The following is a 6,000-nucleotide window of genomic DNA, read 5'->3' as shown; positions in this document are numbered from 1 at the left end:
GATGGAGGCTGTCCCAAGCATCAGGGGCCAGAGCTAACCCCACAGCCAATCTGGCGCCTGGCAGGCCTGCATACCCCAACAGTGGGGGTCAGCCCAAGGGGCCTGCAGAGACGCTCAGGGAAGCTTGGGGATGTCGGGGTAAGGGCCTAAGTGAAGCCTGTAACGGGGGATGAGCGCTGCCCCTCAGCCCCTGGGCCCCCCTCTCCTCCTGGGGCAGAAATGACCACCGCACCTCGAGGCACCCAGAGCCGTGGGTGGGGCAGCGTCTCTAGAGGCCGCTGTAGCGGGTGGCCCTGGGCGGCTTGTGTGCAGCCCTTGCTCGGTCAGGTGTGCTGCAGCCCTGGCTACGGACGTTCTCAGCGCAGTGTGGGGGTAGATGGTTTTGGGGGCTGAGAGAACACTGTCCCAGAGCTGGGTGTTTTCATAGAAGAAAGAGCACCCCAGGAGAGGCAGGATGTGGCCTCCCTGCCCATCTCTGAGAAACAGGAAGCCCAGCTCCTGTGGTGTCAGCCTGCTGGCCTTGCAGGGTGGACCTGGCCTTGAGGACCACGGGGGGCCCTGCAGGCTCCCAGGCCAGGCAGGCCGTCGCCCTCAGCCTTGGGGAGCTGCTCCCAGGCCCCGCAGCAGGCCTCTAGACACCTGTGCGTGACGGCCAGGAGGATGGGCAGGCCCCAACACCTGGCGCTTGTGATGCAGACAGCGGCTACCTCCCAGCTTTGGCTGGGCTGTGGCCTGCAAGGCTCCTCGAGGACCTGGGACCTGGGTCACTGCATGTTACCCGGCGTGCCTGAGGACCCCAGTGTCCAGCCGGCCGATAGTCCATAGCAGACATTCCCTCTCCCTGGGGCGCCGGCTTCGGGCACATGATGGCTCCTTGGAGCCCACAGCGGGGTCTCGTTCCACGCCCTCCCCCCCAGGCTTTCTGGTATCTTCCTCCGTGGTCTCCAGGGAAGCTTGATCTCTGACTGGGGAAGCCCCAAGACTGTACTCAGCAGCCCTGGGAACTCTGGTCATTTGCTGTGTGTCCCTGGCTCTTCCTGGTTCCCACGACCCTCTTGTGAGTCTTCCGGCGAAGGGAGCCCTCTCCCCTCCGCGACTCCTGGGGCTGCTGTCATCTGAATGGGGGGCCGGTGCTTTGGATGCTGTGCTCAATGCTTGTCCAGCGGGGCCGCAGGACCCGGGAGCAGCCCGCCACCTCCACGGGGTGTTTGGGGTCCCTCCTTCCCGGGCTGTTCATCCAGTCACCTCGCAGCTTCTCCGGCGTGAGGTTGGTTTTGTTAAAGGGGTGGCAGGGCCCCAGGGCTGACACAGGGGCACGGGGTAGGGGCACGGGTCCCCCAGGTTGAGTGGTGTCCTCGGGGCAGGTGGACCACCTGCCCGTGGCCGGGCCGTCCCCTGGGAGACCAGGGAGGCTTGAGGAGGCCCTGGACAAGGGCCACCTGACCGCCGGGTGATCAGAGTCCGGAAAGTGGTGGCGCCCCCAGCCAGGGGACAGAGGACAGGATGGAAAAGAGGAAGAAGGGGGAGGAGGGAGGAGTAAGTGGCAGACCCGGAGGGCTGGGAGCAGGGGGGCACTGCGGTGGCTCCGGGTGGCCAGGTGGCCAGGTGCCTGGGACCCCTGCTCTAGTCGGGGCTGAGCCCTCTGGGGCAGGGCCGCAGGACGGGAGGCCTGCAGCTGGGCCTGGCTCTCCACCGTGGCCGTGGGCGTTTGTTTGCCAAGGTGGTGGCGGTGGGGGCTGTGGGGGCAGGGGTGGCCGAGAAGATACTTTATTCACCCACCGTTACCTAATTGAAGTGTGAAAGACCAAGACACCCAGATGCGGGCGCCGTAGTGTGTGGGTGTTGGGGGGGTCTGCAGAGGAGCCAGAGGACGGGTTGCAGGCCTCACCAGGATGGGGGCACGGAGGCGAGGCAGGTGGGGGCCCTGCAGGCGCACAGCTCCTTCCTGCTACTGACAGCAGCCCCCCAGCCCCCGCCGGCCACCAGGGAGCCGCAGCCTGGGGGGGGCAGGTGTCTGCGGCTGCTCAGCTCTGCTTGCAGGGCAGGCGGTGGCGGGGTGTGTGGCTTCTCTGCAGCCCTGAGCCTTCGGCGGCGCTGAGGGCCACCCCCGTGTCTGCCGAGGTCCTTGTCCCCTCAGGGACACCTGCTTGGGCTCTCACACCCCAAGAACCGGGACCGTCACCCCCCTTCTCTTGTCAGCTCAGCCCTGACATTGGCTTAGTCTCTGCTGGGTGCCCAGCGCTCGGCCGCCGTCTGCTCTGTGCACTACCGTCCCGAGCAGGTTCACGGCTCCCTGCCCCGTCCCCAGCCAGAGGGACCCTGTCACCTTCTTGGTCAGGTCACATGCTCCAGCCCTCCCAGACTGAATGTGTGACCTGCCCCCCCATCTGTGTCGCCTGCGCCGCCTTCCCTGACCCCGTGCTCCTGCCTCCCACCTCGGACCAGGCTCCCAGATGCACTAGGAGCTGGCGCCCAGCACCTCTGCCCTCCTGTCCCTTGCCTGACGGTGTCCCCACAGCAGCCCCCTCTGCTCCCAGCCCCTCGAGGCTCGTCCTGCGCCCTGCTCTCTGCCATGTGGGGTTTCCCCTTTCAGGTCTCCCTCCTGCATCCCTGGGAATGCCAGCTCTCTGGGGACAGGTACCTGAGTTTGTTTGTGCCCCCAGCACCTAGACCAATATACCCTGTGGAGAGTGGCCACTCGGTCAGTATGGATGGACGTAAAACCCGCTCATGCAGAGAACAATCACCTGCCCCTGGTTCTGTGTCTGGAACCCCAAAGTGGTCTCAGCCACAGGGTCATCCACTGGGCATGGCCCAGCATGTGCCTCCAGCTCCCATCCACTGTCCCTGCCCCCAAGGGGCCCGACCTAACCCCACAGCCAATCTGGTGCCTGGCAGGCCTGCACACCCCGACAGTGGGGGGTCAGCCCAAGGGGCCTGCAGAGACCCTCAGGGAAGCTTGGGGACGTCGGGGTGAGGGCCTAAGTGGAGCCTGTAACCCAGGATGAGGGCTGCCCCTCAGCCCCGGAGCCCCCCTCGCCTCCCGGGGCAGAAATGACCACCACACCTCGTGGCACCCAGAGGCCGTGGGTGGGGCAGCGTCTCTAGAGGCCGCCGCAGCGGGTGGCCCCGGGCAGCTTGTGTGCAGCTCCTGCTCGGTCAGGTGTACTGCAGCCCTGGCTACGGACGTTCTCAGCGCAGTGTGGGGACCCCTGTGTCCTGTGCTGGCGGACAGGCGGCTGTGGGTTGGCCTGGAGCACCCCTGGGGCCTGGCTGGGGGGCGTACGTTGTTGGGCTTCAGTGGGGTCTACTTATGGGTGTGCTGTCTCCCCAAGAGTGAAGAAGTCTCTGCTATCTTTTGGGAGGGGGATGGTATCCTGGGGTGAGTGGTGCCCCCCCCCCCCCGTGCCAACATAGGATGGGAGTGGGACTTTATCTGGAGATTTGGGTCTTTGCAGACCCTTGAGTTAGGATGAGGCCTTTGGGTTCTAAATCCAGTATGACGGCGTCCTCGCAAGAAGAGAGAAATGTGGGCACAAGTGGTACCCGGGAGAAGTCTGCGCGGCGACAGAGGCCGTAGGCCAAGGACACATATCGCTGGCCGCCGCCAGCAGCAGTGAGACACCTGGGCAGACGCTCCCTCAGACCCCCCAGGAGGATCCAGCCCTGCTCTGATTTTGAACTTCTGGCTTCCAGAATTGTGAGAAAATAAATGTTCGTTATTTTAAGCCACCACATTGGTAGGAACGTGTCACAGCAGCCGTGGGAAAGAATAACGATTCCTTCCAGGCACGCGCACTGCCCATGGGGCTGCTCTCCAGCCTCATCCCCCTCATCCGGGTCTGAGAGGTGCCGTGTCCTCCAGGGCGCGGCCGCCGTGCTGGCCTAGGCGCTAGGTGAGGCCTATGGAGTGGGACGTTGGGGTGAAATCTGGGTGCTCACCCACGCGGGTCAAAACATGTTTTCACCTCCAGGATGACGCTGCGTGATGGGCCCAGCACGATTAGAACTGTGTCATCCCCCTTTTATTCTTTTTTGATAAGAGTTTTGAAAAGTAGAATTTCCCGGAATTCCGGTGTGTGCAGCGAGCAAGGCTCGTGCTCCACGCGTGCTCAGCTAGCCAAGCACGCCCCGGGCCGAGCTGTGCTTTAGATGGGACGGCATTTAAGCTCTGGGCTCCCCCTAGGAAACGGCCTCACAGACTCCTGGTCACCCGAGGAGGAGGCCAGAGCACAGGCGGCCAAATTACGTGGCCAGAAACAGAATGGTTGTGGTATCCACTGGTTTAAAGTTATTTCCTGGGTGTTTTGGATGATTTCTGAAATGTGTGATTTCTTTTCTTGTTCCGAATATTCGCTTTTGTGCCTGATTTCTGCCTGTGATTCTGTGTGTTTCTGGAAGGGGTCCCTCTCCGTCTGCACAGGCTCAGGTTCCCCCGGGCTGACCTTGCTGCTTTTCTCTGGGAGCATCGATGCAGCCCTGTTTCCCAAATTTATCCAGGACCATCTGTAGGGCTGTGTCTGAACCACACGCAGGATGCAGGGGGCAAGAGGGAAGACTTGGGTGTGGCACAGGGATGTGGCCACACGGCCCCAGGCTGGGCCCTGATAGGGGCCCCTCCAGACTGTGTGCAGGGCTGAACTCCCCAGGGGCGCACTCTCCTGTCCTGCCCCCGCCCACTCCACGCTCTCCCACTGTGGCCTCTCGAGTTTCACGTGCACCATCCTAAGCATCTAGCTAAGGTAAACCGAACACTCCTACTTTGTGAGTGTGTGTTTGTAATTCATGTAGGTGGTGTGTCTATCGGGCCTATAGACCTCATTCTGTTTCTGTTTTTGCTCAGAACCTGATGACAGTAAATGATCATTTAAAAAAATAAGTTTCACCTGTGGTTTCTGTTTGATGAGTGTGGAATTCCATATTGATCACAGGCATGATTCAGATCTAAAGGGGCACATGCATCAAGACCCCAGATTGAGATGGTTCATTTATCAATTTCTCCCAGGGCCCCTGTCATTCCTGGCTTTACATATTTTACCTGCTTGTTTTTAGGTTCATATGTATTTGCATTGGTTCTGTATTTTTGTCCTATTGTTGCTTTTACCAGTATTTCTATTTTGTCAGAAAATAGGACTGATAACTCCAGCTTTCTTTTGGTTCATGCTTGCTTTTTATGCTCTCCACCCTTTTGTGTCCAACCTATTGATGTCTTTTTGTTTAAAGTGTTATCTCGGGCACCTGGGTGACTTAGCAGTTGAGTGTCTGCCTTCAGCTCAGGGAGTGATCCCAGGGTCCCAGGATCGAGTCCCGCGTCGGGCTCCCTGCATGGAGCCTGCTTCTCCCTCTGCCTGTGTCTCTGCCTCTCTCTCTGTGTCTCTCGTGAATAAATAAATAAAATCTCTTTTTAAGAAAGTGTTATCTCCTGCAAACCATATATAGTTGAATCTTTCCTTTTTTATTTCTTTTTAAAGATTTTACTTATTTATTCATGAGAGACACAGAGACGCAGAGACATAGGCAGAGGGAGAAGCAGGATCCATGCAGAGAGCTCGATGTGGGACTTGATCCCGGAACTCCAGGATCACACCCTGGACCGAAGGCAGGCGCTAAACCACTGAGCCACCCAGACGTCCCAAATCTTCCCTTTTAAACCCAGTATGACACTACTTTTATTATTTTATTTTATTATTTATTTTTTTTAACTTTATTTATTTATTCATGACAGACACACACACACACAGAGAGAGAGAGAGAGAGAGAGAGGCAGAGACACAGGCAGAGGGATAAGCAGGCTCCATGCAGGGAGTCCGACGTGGGACTCGATCCCGGGTCTCCAGGATCAGGCCCTGGGCTGAAGGAGGCACTAAACCGCTGAGCCACCCGGGCTGCCCGACACTACCTTTTAATTGTTGAGTTTGACCCATTTACATTTATTGTGTACTTACTGCAGTTGTAATTCCTGGTATTAGGACTAATTGTACTTGCTGTTAAATTAGTTAA

The sequence above is a fragment of the Canis lupus genome, chromosome 9, assembly GCF_011100685.1.
Source record: "Canis lupus familiaris isolate Mischka breed German Shepherd chromosome 9, alternate assembly UU_Cfam_GSD_1.0, whole genome shotgun sequence".
Taxonomy (NCBI): Eukaryota; Metazoa; Chordata; class Mammalia; order Carnivora; family Canidae; genus Canis; species Canis lupus.
The sequence above is the reverse complement of the archived record's forward strand: the minus strand, read 5'-3'. Positions refer to the sequence as shown.